This window comes from Ranitomeya variabilis, chromosome 3 (assembly GCF_051348905.1).
Source record: "Ranitomeya variabilis isolate aRanVar5 chromosome 3, aRanVar5.hap1, whole genome shotgun sequence".
In the NCBI taxonomy this organism is placed as follows: domain Eukaryota; kingdom Metazoa; phylum Chordata; class Amphibia; order Anura; family Dendrobatidae; genus Ranitomeya; species Ranitomeya variabilis.
In genome coordinates, this window is record NC_135234.1 from 376,064,361 (window position 1) to 376,078,626 (window position 14,266).

Sequence of the window (14,266 nt, forward strand, 5' to 3'; positions counted from 1 at the left end):
TGCATAACCACACCCTCCATCCCCATTGTGACAGCACGTGAAGGTTCCGTGCGACAAAGCAAGCTCCATTTCCAGCATCCTATTCCAAAAATCCATTTAATATATGGTCCCCAAATAGGGGACGTATCAGATAAGAACAGACTCTACGCTTGATCTTGAGCCATTTGGCCGAGAAGCGATGATCAGAAGTGGTTTGCCACTTGGGCCGCACCAAGACCTACAACCGAAACCCACTGTGGAGACTTAGCAAAAGATTGCCGCAGGGAAGACATTTTCCAGAAACTCTGGAAGCTCTGTAGATGACAGTTCTGCGGTGTGCGTGTGTTCAAGCTGTGCACAACGCGTTTCGAATCTGCATAACCACACCCTCCATCCCCATTGTGACAGCATGTGAAGGTTCCGTGTGACAAAGCAAGCTCCATTTCCAGCTCCCTATTCCAAAAATCCATTTAATATATGGTCCCCAAATAGGGGACGTATCAGATAAGAACAGACACTACGCTTGATCTTGAGCCATTTGGCCGAGAAGCGATGATCAGAAATGGTTTGCCACTTGGGCCGCACCAAGGCCTACAACCGAAACCCACTGTGGAGACATAGCAAAAGATTGCCGCAGGGAAGACATTTTCCAGAAACTCTGGAAGCTCTGTAGATGACAGTTCTGCGGTGTGCGTGTGTTCAAGCTGTGCACAACGCGTTTTGAATCTGCATAACCACACCCTCCATCCCCATTGTGACAGCACGTGAAGGTTCCGTGCGACAAAGCAAGCTCCATTTCCAGCTCCCTATTCCAAAAATCTATTTAATATATGGTCCCCAAATAGGGGACGTATCAGATAAGAACAGACACTACGCTTGATCTTGAGCCATTTGGCCAAGAAGCGATGATCAGAAATGGTTTGCCACTTGGGCCACACCAAGGTCTACAACCGAAACCCACTGTGGAGACATAGCAAAAGATTGCCACAGGGAAGACATTTTCCAGAAACTCTGGAAGCTCTGTCGATGACAGTTCTGTGGTGTGCGTGTGTTCAAGCTGTGCACAACGCGTTTTGGATCTGCATAACCACACCCTCCATCCCCATTGTGACAGCACGTGAAGGTTCCGTGCGACAAAGCAAGCTCCATTTCCAGCATCCTATTCCAAAAATCCATTTAATATATGGTCCCCAAATAGGGGACGTATCAGATAAGAACAGACTCTACGCTTGATCTTGAGCCATTTGGCCGAGAAGCGATGATCAGAAGTGGTTTGCCACTTGGGCCGCACCAAGGCCTACAACCGAAACCCACTGTGGAGACTTAGCAAAAGATTGCCGCAGGGAAGACATTTTCCAGAAACTCTGGAAGCTCTGTAGATGACAGTTCTGCGGTGTGCGTGTGTTCAAGCTGTGCACAACGCGTTTCGAATCTGCATAACCACACCCTCCATCCCCATTGTGACAGCATGTGAAGGTTCCGTGTGACAAAGCAAGCTCCATTTCCAGCTCCCTATTCCAAAAATCCATTTAATATATGGTCCCCAAATAGGGGACGTATCAGATAAGAACAGACACTACGCTTGATCTTGAGCCATTTGGCCGAGAAGCGATGATCAGAAATGGTTTGCCACTTGGGCCGCACCAAGGCCTACAACCGAAACCCACTGTGGAGACATAGCAAAAGATTGCCGCAGGGAAGACATTTTCCAGAAACTCTGGAAGCTCTGTAGATGACAGTTCTGCGGTGTGCGTGTGTTCAAGCTGTGCACAACGCGTTTTGAATCTGCATAACCACACCCTCCATCCCCATTGTGACAGCACGTGAAGGTTCCGTGCGACAAAGCAAGCTCCATTTCCAGCTCCCTATTCCAAAAATCTATTTAATATATGGTCCCCAAATAGGGGACGTATCAGATAAGAACAGACACTACGCTTGATCTTGAGCCATTTGGCCAAGAAGCGATGATCAGAAATGGTTTGCCACTTGGGCCACACCAAGGTCTACAACCGAAACCCACTGTGGAGACATAGCAAAAGATTGCCACAGGGAAGACATTTTCCAGAAACTCTGGAAGCTCTGTCGATGACAGTTCTGTGGTGTGCGTGTGTTGAAGCTGTGCACAACGCGTTTTGAATCTGCATAACCACACCCTCCATCCCCATTGTGACAGCACGTGAAGGTTCCGTGCGACGAAGCAAGCTCCATTTCCAGCTCCCTATTCCAAAAATCCATTTAATATATGGTCCCCAAATAGGGGACGTATCAGATAAGAACAGACACTACGCTTGATCTTGAGCCATTTGGCCGAGAAGCGATGATCAGAAATGGTTTGCCACTTGGGCCACACCAAGGCCTACAACCGAAACCCACTGTGGAGACATAGCAAAAGATTGCCGCAGGGAAGACATTTTCCAGAAACTCTGGAAGCTCTGTAGATGACAGTTCTGCGGTGTGCGTGTGTTCAAGCTGTGCACAACGCGTTTTGAATCTGCATAACCACACCCTCCATCCCCATTGTGACAGCACGTGAAGGTTCCGTGCGACAAAGCAAGCTCCATTTCCAGCTCCCTATTCCAAAAATCTATTTAATATATGGTCCCCAAATAGGGGACGTATCAGATAAGAACAGACACTACACTTGATCTTGAGCCATTTGGCCGAGAAGCGATGATCAGAAATGGTTTGCCACTTGGGCCGCACCAAGGCCTACAACCGAAACCCACTGTGGAGACATAGCAAAAGATTGCCGCAGGGAAGACATTTTCCAAAAACTCTGGAAGCTCTGTAGATGACAGTTCTGCGGTGTGCGTGTGTTCAAGCAGTGCACAACGCGTTTTGAATCTGCATAACCACACCCTCCATCCCCATTGTGACAGCACGTGAAGGTTCCGTGTGACAAAGCAAGCTCCATTTCCAGCTCCCTATTCCAAAAATCTATTTAATATATGGTCCCCAAATAAGGGACGTATCAGATAAGAACAGACACTACGCTTGATCTTGAGCCATTTGGCCGAGAAGCGATGATCAGAAATGGTTTGCCACTTGGGCCGCACCAAGGCCTACAACCGAAACCCACTGTGGAGACATAGCAAAAGATTGCCGCAGGGAAGACATTTTCCAAAAACTCTGGAAGCTCTGTAGATGACAGTTCTGCGGTGTGCGTGTGTTCAAGCTGTGCACAACACGTTTTGAATCTGCATAACCACACCCTCCATCCCCATTGTGACAGCACGTGAAGGTTCCGTGCGACAAAGCAAGCTCCATTTCCAGCTCCCTATTCCAAAAATCTATTTAATATATGGTCCCCAAATAAGGGACGTATCAGATAAGAACAGACACTACGCTTGATCTTGAGCCATTTGGCCGAGAAGCGATGATCAGAAATGGTTTGCCACTTGGGCCGCACCAAGGCCTAAAACCGAAACCCACTGTGGAGACATAGCAAAAGATTGCCGCAGGGAAGACATTTTCCAGAAACTCTGGAAGCTCTGTCGATGACAGTTCTGCGGTGTGCGTGTGTTCAAGCTGTGCACAACGCGTTTTGAATCTGCATAACCACACCCTCCATCCCCATTGTGACAGCACGTGAAGGTTCCGTGCGACAAAGCAAGCTCCATTTCCAGCTCCCTATTCCAAAAATCTATTTAATATATGGTCCCCAAATAGGGGACGTATCAGATAAGAACAGACACTACGCTTGATCTTGAGCCATTTGGCCGAGAAGCGATGATCAGAAATGGTTTGCCACTTGGGCCGCACCAAGGCCTACAACCGAAACCCACTGTGGAGACATAGCAAAAGATTGCCGCAGGGAAGACATTTTCCAGAAACTCTGGAAGCTCTGTCGATGACAGTTCTGCAGTGTGCGTGTGTTCAAGCTGTGCACAACGCGTTTTGAATCTGCATAACCACACCCTCCATCCCCATTGTGACAGCACGTGAAGGTTCCGTGTGACAAAGCAAGCTCCATTTCCAGCTCCCTATTCCAAAAATCCATTTAATATATGGTCCCCAAATAGGGGACGTATCAGATAAGAACAGACACTACGCTTGATCTTGAGCCATTTGGCCGAGAAGCGATGATCAGAAATGGTTTGCCACTTGGGCCGCACCAAGGCCTACAACCGAAACCCAATGTGGAGACATAGCAAAAGATTGCCGCAGGGAAGACATTTTCCAGAAACTCTGGAAGTTCTGTAGATGATAGTTCTGCGGTGTGCGTGTGTTCAAGCTGTGCACAACGCGTTTTGAATCTGCATAACCACACCCTCCATCCCCATTGTGACAGCACGTGAAGGTTCCGTGCGACAAAGCAAGCTCCATTTCCAGCTCCCTATTCCAAAAATCTATTTAATATATGGTCCCCAAATAGGGGACATATCAGATAAGAGCAGACACTACGCTTGATCTTGAGCCATTTGGCCAAGAAGCGATGATCAGAAATGGTTTGCCACTTGGGCCGCACCAAGGCCTACAACCGAAACCCACTGTGGAGACATAGCAAAAGATTGCCGCAGGGAAGACATTTTCCAGAAACTCTGGAAGCTCTGTCGATGACAGTTCTGCGGTGTGCGTGTGTTCAAGCTGTGCACAACGCGTTTTGAATCTGCATAACCACACCCTCCATCACCATTGTGACAGCACGTGAAGGTTCCGTGCGACAAAGCAAGCTCCATTTCCAGCTCCCTATTCCAAAAATCCATTTAATATATGGTCCCCAAATAGGGGACGTATCAGATAAGAACAGACACTACGCTTGATCTTGAGCCATTTGGCCGAGAAGCGATGATCAGAAATGGTTTGCCACTTGGGCCGCACCAAGGCCTACAACCGAAACCCACTGTGGAGACATAGCAAAAGATTGCCGCAGGGAAGACATTTTCCAGAAACTCTGGAAGCTCTGTCGATGACAGTTCTGCGGTGTGCGTGTGTTCAAGCTGTGCACAACGCGTTTTAAATCTGCATAACCACACCCTCCATCCCCATTGTGACAGCACGTGAAGGTTCCGTGTGACAAAGCAAGCTCCATTTCCAGCTCCCTATTCCAAAAATCCATTTAATATATGGTCCCCAAATAGGGGACGTATCAGATAAGAACAGACACTACGCTTGATCTTGAGCCATTTGGCCGAGAAGCGATGATCAGAAATGGTTTGCCACTTGGGCCGCACCAAGGCCTACAACCGAAACCCACTGTGGAGACATAGCAAAAGATTGCCGCAGGGAAGACATTTTCCAGAAACTCTGGAAGTTCTGTAGATGATAGTTCTGCGGTGTGCGTGTGTTCAAGCTGTGCACAACGCGTTTTGAATCTGCATAACCACACCCTCCATCCCCATTGTGACAGCACGTGAAGGTTCCGTGCGACAAAGCATGCTCCATTTCCAGCTCCCTATTCCAAAAATCTATTTAATATATCGTCCCCAAATAGGGGACATATCAGATAAGAGCAGACACTACGCTTGATCTTGAGCCATTTGGCCAAGAAGCGATGATCAGAAATGGTTTGCCACTTGGGCCGCACCAAGGCCTTCAACCGAAACCCACTGTGGAGACATAGCAAAAGATTGCCGCAGGGAAGACATTTTCCAGAAACTCTGGAAGCTCTGTCGATGACAGTTCTGCGGTGTGCGTGTGTTCAAGCTGTGCACAACGCGTTTTGAATCTGCATAACCACACCCTCCATCCCCATTGTGACAGCATGTGAAGGTTCCGTCCGACGAAGCAAGCTCCATTTCCAGCTCCGTTTTCCAAAAATCCATTTAATATATGGTCCCCAAATAGGGGACGTATCAGATAAGAACAGACACTACGCTTGATCTTGAGCCATTTGGCCGAGAAGCGATGATCAGAAATGGTTTGCCACTTGGGCCGCACCAAGGCCTAAAACCGAAACCCACTGTGGAGACATAGCAAAAGATTGCCGCAGGGAAGACATTTTCCAGAAACTCTGGAAGCTCTGTCGATGACAGTTCTGCGGTGTGCGTGTGTTCAAGCTGTGCACAACGCGTTTTGAATCTGCATAACCACACCCTCCATCCCCATTGTGACAGCACGTGAAGGTTCCGTGCGACAAAGCAAGCTCCATTTCCAGCTCCCTATTCCAAAAATCTATTTAATATATGGTCCCCAAATAGGGGACGTATCAGATAAGAACAGACACTACGCTTGATCTTGAGCCATTTGGCCGAGAAGCGATGATCAGAAATGGTTTGCCACTTGGGCCGCACCAAGGCCTACAACCGAAACCCACTGTGGAGACATAGCAAAAGATTGCCGCAGGGAAGACATTTTCCAAAAACTCTGGAAGCTCTGTAGATGACAGTTCTGCGGTGTGCGTGTGTTCAAGCTGTGCACAACGCGTTTTGAATCTGCATAACCACACCCTCCATCCCCATTGTGACAGCACGTGAAGGTTCCGTGTGACAAAGCAAGCTCCATTTCCAGCTCCCTATTCCAAAAATCCATTTAATATATGGTCCCCAAATAGGGGACGTATCAGATAAGAACAGACACTACGCTTGATCTTGAGCCATTTGGCCGAGAAGCGATGATCAGAAATGGTTTGCCACTTGGGCCGCACCAAGGCCTAAAACCGAAACCCACTGTGGAGACATAGCAAAAGATTGCCGCAGGGAAGACATTTTCCAGAAACTCTGGAAGCTCTGTCGATGACAGTTCTGCGGTGTGCGTGTGTTCAAGCTGTGCACAACGCGTTTTGAATCTGCATAACCACACCCTCCATCCCCATTGTGACAGCACGTGAAGGTTCCGTGCGACAAAGCAAGCTCCATTTCCAGCTCCCTATTCCAAAAATCTATTTAATATATGGTCCCCAAATAGGGGACGTATCAGATAAGAACAGACACTACGCTTGATCTTGAGCCATTTGGCCGAGAAGCGATGATCAGAAATGGTTTGCCACTTGGGCCGCACCAAGGCCTACAACCGAAACCCACTGTGGAGACATAGCAAAAGATTGCCGCAGGGAAGACATTTTCCAGAAACTCTGGAAGCTCTGTCGATGACAGTTCTGCAGTGTGCGTGTGTTCAAGCTGTGCACAACGCGTTTTGAATCTGCATAACCACACCCTCCATCCCCATTGTGACAGCACGTGAAGGTTCCGTGTGACAAAGCAAGCTCCATTTCCAGCTCCCTATTCCAAAAATCCATTTAATATATGGTCCCCAAATAGGGGACGTATCAGATAAGAACAGACACTACGCTTGATCTTGAGCCATTTGGCCGAGAAGCGATGATCAGAAATGGTTTGCCACTTGGGCCGCACCAAGGCCTACAACCGAAACCCACTGTGGAGACATAGCAAAAGATTGCCGCAGGGAAGACATTTTCCAGAAACTCTGGAGGTTCTGTAGATGATAGTTCTGCGGTGTGCGTGTGTTCAAGCTGTGCACAACGCGTTTTGAATCTGCATAACCACACCCTCCATCCCCATTGTGACAGCACGTGAAGGTTCCGTGCGACAAAGCAAGCTCCATTTCCAGCTCCCTATTCCAAAAATCTATTTAATATATGGTCCCCAAATAGGGGACATATCAGATAAGAGCAGACACTACGCTTGATCTTGAGCCATTTGGCCAAGAAGCGATGATCAGAAATGGTTTGCCACTTGGGCCGCACCAAGGCCTACAACCGAAACCCACTGTGGAGACATAGCAAAAGATTGCCGCAGGGAAGACATTTTCCAGAAACTCTGGAAGCTCTGTCGATGACAGTTCTGCGGTGTGCGTGTGTTCAAGCTGTGCACAACGCGTTTTGAATCTGCATAACCACACCCTCCATCCCCATTGTGACAGCATGTGAAGGTTCCGTCCGACGAAGCAAGCTCCATTTCCAGCTCCGTTTTCCAAAAATCCATTTAATATATGGTCCCCAAATAGGGGACGTATCAGATAAGAACAGACACTACGCTTGATCTTGAGCCATTTGGCCGAGAAGCGATGATCAGAAATGGTTTGCCACTTAGACCTCACCAAGGCCTACAACCGTAACCCACTGTGGAGACATAGCAAAAGATTGCCGCAGGGAAGACATTTTCCAGAAACCCTGGAAGCTCTGTAGATGACAGTTCTGCGGTGTGCGTGTGTTCAAGCTGTGCACAACGCATTTTGAATCTGCATAACCACACCCTCCATCCCCATTGTGACAGCACGTGAAGGTTCTGTGCGACAAAGCAAGCTCCATTTCCAGCTCCCTATTCCAAAAATCTATTTAATATATGGTCCCCAAATAGGGGACGTATCAGATAAGAACAGACACTACGCTTGATCTTGAGCCATTTGGCCGAGAAACGATGATCAGAAATGGTTTGCCACTTGGGCCGCACCAAGGCCTACAACCGAAACCCACTGTGGAGACATAGCAAAAGATTGCCGCAGGGAAGACATTTTCCAGAAACTCTGGAAGCTTTGTCGATGACAGTTCTGCGGTGTGCGTGTGTTCAAGCTGTGCACAACGCGTTTTGAATCTGCATAATCACACCCTCCATCCCCATTGTGACAGCACGTGAAGGTTCCGTGTGACAAAGCAAGCTCCATTTCCAGCTCCCTATTCCAAAAATCCATTTAATATATGGTCCCCAAATAGGGGACGTATCCGAGAAGAACAGACACTACGCTTGATCTTGAGCCATTTGGCCGAGAAGCGATGATCAGAAATTGTTTGTCACTTGGGCCGCACCAAGGCCTACAACTGAAACCCACTGTGGAGACATAGCAAAAGATTGCCGCAGGGAAGACATTTTCCAGAAACTCTGGAAGCTCTGTAGATGACAGTTCTGCGGTGTGCGTGTGTTCAAGCTGTGCACAACGCGTTTTGAATCTGCATAACCACACCCTCCATCCCCATTGTGACAGCACGTGAAGGTTCCGTGCGACAAAGCAAGCTCCATTTCCAGCTCCCTATTCCAAAAATCCATTTAATATATGGTCCCCAAATAGGGGACGTATCAGATAAGAACAGACACTACGCTTGATCTTGAGCCATTTGGCCGAGAAGCGATGATCAGAAATGGTGTGCCACTTGGGCCGCACCAAGGCCTACAACCGAAACCCACTGTGGAGACATAGCAAAAGATTGCCGCAGGGAAGACATTTTCCAGAAACTCTGGAAGTTCTGTAGATGACAGTTCTGCGGTGTGCGTGTGTTCAAGCTGTGCACAACGCGTTTTGAATCTGCATAACCACACCCTCCATCCCCATTGTGACAGCAAGTGAAGGTTCCGTGCGACAAAGCAAGCTCCATTTCCAGTTCCCTATTCCAAAAATCTATTTAATATATGGTCCCCAAATAGGGTACGTATCAGATAAGAACAGACACTACGCTTGATCTTGAGCCATTTGGCCGAGAAGCGATGATCAGAAATGGTTTGCCACTTGGGCCGCACCAAGGCCTACAACCGAAACCCACTGTGGAGACATAGCAAAAGATTGCCGCAGGGAAGACATTTTCCAGAAACTCTGGAAGCTCTGTAGATGACAGTTCTGCGGTGTGCGTGTGTTCAAGCTGTGCACAACGCGTTTTGAATCTGCATAACCACACCCTCCATCCCCATTGTGACAGCACGTGAAGGTTCCGTGCGACAAAGCAAGCTCCATTTCCAGCTCCCTATTCCAAAAATCCATTTAATATATGGTCCCCAAATAGGGGACGTATCAGATAAGAACAGACTCTACGCTTGATCTTGAGCCATTTGGCCGAGAAGCGATGATCAGAAATGGTTTGCCACTTGGGCCGCACCAAGGCCTACAACCGAAACCCACTGTGGAGACATAGCAAAAGATTGCCGCAGGGAAGACATTTTCCAGAAACTCTGGAAGCTCTGTAGATGACAGTTCTGCGGTGTGCGTGTGTTCAAGCTGTGCACAACGCGTTTTGAATCTGCATAACCACACCCTCCATCCCCATTGTGACAGCACGTGAAGGTTCCGTGCGACAAAGCAAGCTCCATTTCCAGCTCCCTATTCCAAAAATCCATTTAATATATGGTCCCCAAATAGGGGACGTATCAGATAAGAACAGACACTACGCTTGATCTTGAGCCATTTGGCCGAGAAGCGATGATCAGAAATGGTGTGCCACTTGGGCCGCACCAAGGCCTACAACCGAAACCCACTGTGGAGACATAGCAAAAGATTGCCGCAGGGAAGACATTTTCCAGAAACTCTGGAAGTTCTGTAGATGACAGTTCTGCGGTGTGCGTGTGTTCAAGCTGTGCACAACGCGTTTTGAATCTGCATAACCACACCCTCCATCCCCATTGTGACAGCAAGTGAAGGTTCCGTGCGACAAAGCAAGCTCCATTTCCAGTTCCCTATTCCAAAAATCTATTTAATATATGGTCCCCAAATAGGGTACGTATCAGATAAGAACAGACACTACGCTTGATCTTGAGCCATTTGGCCGAGAAGCGATGATCAGAAATGGTTTGCCACTTGGGCCGCACCAAGGCCTACAACCGAAACCCACTGTGGAGACATAGCAAAAGATTGCCGCAGGGAAGACATTTTCCAGAAACTCTGGAAGCTCTGTAGATGACAGTTCTGCGGTGTGCGTGTGTTCAAGCTGTGCACAACGCGTTTTGAATCTGCATAACCACACCCTCCATCCCCATTGTGACAGCACGTGAAGGTTCCGTGCGACAAAGCAAGCTCCATTTCCAGCTCCCTATTCCAAAAATCCATTTAATATATGGTCCCCAAATAGGGGACGTATCAGATAAGAACAGACTCTACGCTTGATCTTGAGCCATTTGGCCGAGAAGCGATGATCAGAAATGGTTTGCCACTTGGGCCGCACCAAGGCCTACAACCGAAACCCACTGTGGAGACATAGCAAAAGATTGCCGCAGGGAAGACATTTTCCAGAAACTTTGGAAGCTCTGTAGATGACAGTTCTGCGGTGTGCGTGTGTTCAAGCTGTATACAACGCGTTTCGAATCTGCATAACCACACCCTCCATCCCCATTGTGACAGCACGTGAAGGTTCCGTGCGACAAAGCAAGCTCCATTGCCAGCTCCCTATTCCAAAAATCCATTTAATATATGGTCCCCAAATAGGGGACGTATCAGATAAGAACAGACTCTACGCTTGATCTTGAGCCATTTGGCCGAGAAGCGATGATCAGAAATGGTTTGCCATTTGGGCCGCACCAAGGCCTACAACCGAAACCCACTGTGGAGATATAGCAAAAGATTGCCGCAGGGAAGACATTTTCCAGAAACTCTGGAAGCTCTGTAGATGACAGTTCTGCGGTGTGCGTGTGTTCAAGCTGTGCACAACGCGTTTTGAATCTGCATAACCACACCCTCCATCCCCATTGTGACAGCACGTGAAGGTTCCGTGCGACAAAGCAAGCTCCATTTCCAGCATCCTATTCCAAAAATCCATTTAATATATGGTCCCCAAATAAGGGACGTATCAGATAAAAACAGACTCTACGCTTGATCTTGAGCCATTTGGCCGAGAAGCGATGATCAGAAATGGTTTGCCACTTGGGCCGCACCAAGGCCTACAACCGAAACCCACTGTGGAGACTTAGCAAAAGATTGCCGCAGGGAAGACATTTTCCAGAAACTCTGGAAGCTCTGTAGATGACAGTTCTGCGGTGTGCGTGTGTTCAAGCTGTGCACAACGCGTTTCGAATCTGCATAACCACACCCTCCATCCCCATTGTGACAGCACGTGAAGGTTCCGTGTGACAAAGCAAGCTCCATTTCCAGCTCCCTATTCCAAAAATCCATGTAATATATGGTCCCCAAATAGGGGACGTATCAGATAAGAACAGACACTACGCTTGATCTTGAGCCATTTGGCCGAGAAGCGATGATCAGAAATGGTTTGCCACTTGGGCCGCACCAAGGCCTACAACCGAAACCCACTGTGGAGACATAGCAAAAGATTGCCGCAGGGAAGACATTTTCCAGAAACTCTGGAAGCTCTGTCGATGACAGTTCTGTGGTGTGCGTGTGTTCAAGCTGTGCACAACGCGTTTTGAATCTGCATAACCACACCCTCCATCCCCATTGTGACAGCACGTGAAGGTTCCGTGCGACGAAGCAAGCTCCATTTCCAGCTCCCTATTCCAAAAATCCATTTAATATATGGTCCCCAAATAGGGGACGTATCAGATAAGAACAGACACTACGCTTGATCTTGAGCCATTTGGCCGAGAAGCGATGATCAGAAATGGTTTGCCACTTGGGCCACACCAAGGCCTACAACCGAAACCCACTGTGGAGACATAGCAAAAGATTGCCGCAGGGAAGACATTTTCCAGAAACTCTGGAAGCTCTGTAGATGACAGTTCTGCGGTGTGTGTGTGTTCAAGCTGTGCACAACGCGTTTTGAATCTGCATAACCACACCCTCCATCCCCATTGTGACAGCACGTGAAGGTTCCGTGCGACAAAGCAAGCTCCATTTCCAGCTCCCTATTCCAAAAATCTATTTAATATATGGTCCCCAAATAGGGGACGTATCAGATAAGAACAGACACTACACTTGATCTTGAGCCATTTGGCCGAGAAGCGATGATCAGAAATGGTTTGCCACTTGGGCCGCACCAAGGCCTACAACCGAAACCCACTGTGGAGACATAGCAAAAGATTGCCGCAGGGAAGACATTTTCCAAAAACTCTGGAAGCTCTGTAGATGACAGTTCTGCGGTGTGCGTGTGTTCAAGCAGTGCACAACGCGTTTTGAATCTGCATAACCACACCCTCCATCCCCATTGTGACAGCACGTGAAGGTTCCGTGTGACAAAGCAAGCTCCATTTCCAGCTCCCTATTCCAAAAATCCATTTAATATATGGTCCCCAAATAGGGGACGTATCAGATAAGAACAGACACTACGCTTGATCTTGAGCCATTTGGCCGAGAAGCGATGATCAGAAATGGTTTGCCACTTGGGCCGCACCAAGGCCTAAAACCGAAACCCACTGTGGAGACATAGCAAAAGATTGCCGCAGGGAAGACATTTTCCAGAAACTCTGGAAGCTCTGTCGATGACAGTTCTGCGGTGTGCGTGTGTTCAAGCTGTGCACAACGCGTTTTGAATCTGCATAACCACACCCTCCATCCCCATTGTGACAACACGTGAAGGTTCCGTGCGACAAAGCAAGCTCCATTTCCAGCTCCCTATTCCAAAAATCTATTTAATATATGGTCCCCAAATAGGGGACGTATCAGATAAGAACAGACACTACGCTTGATCTTGAGCCATTTGGCCGAGAAGCGATGATCAGAAATGGTTTGCCACTTGGGCCGCACCAAGGCCTACAACCGAAACCCACTGTGGAGACATAGCAAAAGATTGCCGCAGGGAAGACATTTTCCAAAAACTCTGGAAGCTCTGTAGATGACAGTTCTGCGGTGTGCGTGTGTTCAAGCTGTGCACAACGCGTTTTGAATCTGCATAACCACACCCTCCATCCCCATTGTGACAGCACGTGAAGGTTCCATGCGACAAAGCAAGCTCCATTTCCAGCTCCCTATTCCAAAAATCTATTTAATATATGGTCCCCAAATAGGGGACATATCAGATAAGAACAGACACTACGCTTGATCTTGAGCCATTTGGCCGAGAAGCGATGATCAGAAATGGTTTGCCACTTGGGCCGCACCAAGGCCTACAACCGAAACCCACTGTGGAGACATAGCAAAAGATTGCCGCAGGGAAGACATTTTCCAGAAACTCTGGAAGCTCTGTAGATGACAGTTCTGCGGTGTGCGTGTGTTCAAGCTGTGCACAACGCGTTTTGAATCTGCATAACCACACCCTCCATCCCCATTATGACAGCACGTGAAGGTTCCGTGCGACAAAGCAAGCTCCATTTCCAGCTCCCTATTCCAAAAATCCATTTAATATATGGTCCCCAAATAGGGGACGTATCAGATAAGAACAGACACTACGCTTGATCTTGAGCCATTTGGCCGAGAAGCGATGATCAGAAATGGTTTGCCACTTGGGCCGCACCAAGGCCTACAACCGAAACCCACTGTGGAGACAAGCTGTGCACAACGCGTTTTGAATCTGCATAACCACACCCTCCATCCCCATTGTGACAGCACGTGAAGGTTCCATGCGACAAAGCAAGCTCCATTTCCAGCTCCCTATTCCAAAAATCCATTTAATATATGGTCCCCAAATAGGGGACGTATCAGATAAGAACAGACACTACGCTTGATCTTGAGCCATTTGGCCGAGAAGCGATGATCAGAAATGGTTCGCCATTTGGGCCGCACCAAGGCCTACAACCGAAAC

At 48.2% G+C, this 14,266-nt stretch overlaps 41 pseudogenes; all 41 read right to left on the reverse strand.

The window, feature by feature from the left end:
• Positions 1-4: 4 nt before the first annotated feature.
• LOC143761854 (U2 spliceosomal RNA) lies at positions 5-180 on the reverse strand (annotated as a pseudogene).
• A 175-nt stretch (positions 181-355) lies between these two features.
• LOC143760261 (U2 spliceosomal RNA) lies at positions 356-533 on the reverse strand (annotated as a pseudogene).
• Positions 534-710: 177 nt separating this feature from the next.
• On the reverse strand, positions 711-886 carry LOC143760126 (U2 spliceosomal RNA; annotated as a pseudogene).
• A 177-nt stretch (positions 887-1,063) lies between these two features.
• LOC143761856 (U2 spliceosomal RNA) lies at positions 1,064-1,239 on the reverse strand (annotated as a pseudogene).
• A 175-nt stretch (positions 1,240-1,414) lies between these two features.
• LOC143760262 (U2 spliceosomal RNA) lies at positions 1,415-1,592 on the reverse strand (annotated as a pseudogene).
• Positions 1,593-1,769: 177 nt separating this feature from the next.
• LOC143760127 (U2 spliceosomal RNA) lies at positions 1,770-1,945 on the reverse strand (annotated as a pseudogene).
• Positions 1,946-2,122: 177 nt separating this feature from the next.
• Positions 2,123-2,298, reverse strand: LOC143764091 (U2 spliceosomal RNA; annotated as a pseudogene).
• Positions 2,299-2,475: 177 nt separating this feature from the next.
• Positions 2,476-2,651, reverse strand: LOC143761310 (U2 spliceosomal RNA; annotated as a pseudogene).
• Positions 2,652-2,828: 177 nt separating this feature from the next.
• Positions 2,829-3,004, reverse strand: LOC143761738 (U2 spliceosomal RNA; annotated as a pseudogene).
• A 177-nt stretch (positions 3,005-3,181) lies between these two features.
• Positions 3,182-3,357, reverse strand: LOC143761364 (U2 spliceosomal RNA; annotated as a pseudogene).
• A 177-nt stretch (positions 3,358-3,534) lies between these two features.
• LOC143759707 (U2 spliceosomal RNA) lies at positions 3,535-3,710 on the reverse strand (annotated as a pseudogene).
• A 177-nt stretch (positions 3,711-3,887) lies between these two features.
• On the reverse strand, positions 3,888-4,063 carry LOC143761007 (U2 spliceosomal RNA; annotated as a pseudogene).
• Positions 4,064-4,240: 177 nt separating this feature from the next.
• Positions 4,241-4,416, reverse strand: LOC143761993 (U2 spliceosomal RNA; annotated as a pseudogene).
• Positions 4,417-4,593: 177 nt separating this feature from the next.
• LOC143759337 (U2 spliceosomal RNA) lies at positions 4,594-4,769 on the reverse strand (annotated as a pseudogene).
• A 177-nt stretch (positions 4,770-4,946) lies between these two features.
• On the reverse strand, positions 4,947-5,122 carry LOC143761008 (U2 spliceosomal RNA; annotated as a pseudogene).
• A 177-nt stretch (positions 5,123-5,299) lies between these two features.
• On the reverse strand, positions 5,300-5,475 carry LOC143762839 (U2 spliceosomal RNA; annotated as a pseudogene).
• Positions 5,476-5,650: 175 nt separating this feature from the next.
• On the reverse strand, positions 5,651-5,828 carry LOC143759510 (U2 spliceosomal RNA; annotated as a pseudogene).
• A 177-nt stretch (positions 5,829-6,005) lies between these two features.
• Positions 6,006-6,181, reverse strand: LOC143759708 (U2 spliceosomal RNA; annotated as a pseudogene).
• A 177-nt stretch (positions 6,182-6,358) lies between these two features.
• LOC143761009 (U2 spliceosomal RNA) lies at positions 6,359-6,534 on the reverse strand (annotated as a pseudogene).
• A 177-nt stretch (positions 6,535-6,711) lies between these two features.
• LOC143759709 (U2 spliceosomal RNA) lies at positions 6,712-6,887 on the reverse strand (annotated as a pseudogene).
• A 177-nt stretch (positions 6,888-7,064) lies between these two features.
• LOC143761011 (U2 spliceosomal RNA) lies at positions 7,065-7,240 on the reverse strand (annotated as a pseudogene).
• Positions 7,241-7,417: 177 nt separating this feature from the next.
• LOC143761994 (U2 spliceosomal RNA) lies at positions 7,418-7,593 on the reverse strand (annotated as a pseudogene).
• A 175-nt stretch (positions 7,594-7,768) lies between these two features.
• LOC143759512 (U2 spliceosomal RNA) lies at positions 7,769-7,946 on the reverse strand (annotated as a pseudogene).
• Positions 7,947-8,123: 177 nt separating this feature from the next.
• On the reverse strand, positions 8,124-8,299 carry LOC143760579 (U2 spliceosomal RNA; annotated as a pseudogene).
• A 174-nt stretch (positions 8,300-8,473) lies between these two features.
• LOC143762661 (U2 spliceosomal RNA) lies at positions 8,474-8,652 on the reverse strand (annotated as a pseudogene).
• A 177-nt stretch (positions 8,653-8,829) lies between these two features.
• Positions 8,830-9,005, reverse strand: LOC143760011 (U2 spliceosomal RNA; annotated as a pseudogene).
• A 176-nt stretch (positions 9,006-9,181) lies between these two features.
• On the reverse strand, positions 9,182-9,358 carry LOC143762253 (U2 spliceosomal RNA; annotated as a pseudogene).
• Positions 9,359-9,535: 177 nt separating this feature from the next.
• On the reverse strand, positions 9,536-9,711 carry LOC143761580 (U2 spliceosomal RNA; annotated as a pseudogene).
• A 177-nt stretch (positions 9,712-9,888) lies between these two features.
• LOC143760012 (U2 spliceosomal RNA) lies at positions 9,889-10,064 on the reverse strand (annotated as a pseudogene).
• Positions 10,065-10,240: 176 nt separating this feature from the next.
• On the reverse strand, positions 10,241-10,417 carry LOC143762255 (U2 spliceosomal RNA; annotated as a pseudogene).
• Positions 10,418-10,594: 177 nt separating this feature from the next.
• On the reverse strand, positions 10,595-10,770 carry LOC143761581 (U2 spliceosomal RNA; annotated as a pseudogene).
• A 177-nt stretch (positions 10,771-10,947) lies between these two features.
• Positions 10,948-11,123, reverse strand: LOC143762125 (U2 spliceosomal RNA; annotated as a pseudogene).
• A 177-nt stretch (positions 11,124-11,300) lies between these two features.
• On the reverse strand, positions 11,301-11,476 carry LOC143763016 (U2 spliceosomal RNA; annotated as a pseudogene).
• Positions 11,477-11,653: 177 nt separating this feature from the next.
• On the reverse strand, positions 11,654-11,829 carry LOC143761404 (U2 spliceosomal RNA; annotated as a pseudogene).
• A 177-nt stretch (positions 11,830-12,006) lies between these two features.
• Positions 12,007-12,182, reverse strand: LOC143764102 (U2 spliceosomal RNA; annotated as a pseudogene).
• Positions 12,183-12,359: 177 nt separating this feature from the next.
• LOC143761321 (U2 spliceosomal RNA) lies at positions 12,360-12,535 on the reverse strand (annotated as a pseudogene).
• A 177-nt stretch (positions 12,536-12,712) lies between these two features.
• Positions 12,713-12,888, reverse strand: LOC143761012 (U2 spliceosomal RNA; annotated as a pseudogene).
• A 177-nt stretch (positions 12,889-13,065) lies between these two features.
• LOC143759414 (U2 spliceosomal RNA) lies at positions 13,066-13,241 on the reverse strand (annotated as a pseudogene).
• Positions 13,242-13,418: 177 nt separating this feature from the next.
• Positions 13,419-13,594, reverse strand: LOC143760766 (U2 spliceosomal RNA; annotated as a pseudogene).
• Positions 13,595-13,771: 177 nt separating this feature from the next.
• LOC143760505 (U2 spliceosomal RNA) lies at positions 13,772-13,947 on the reverse strand (annotated as a pseudogene).
• Positions 13,948-14,040: 93 nt separating this feature from the next.
• Positions 14,041-14,216, reverse strand: LOC143761378 (U2 spliceosomal RNA; annotated as a pseudogene).
• Between the last annotated feature and the right edge of the window lie 50 nt (positions 14,217-14,266).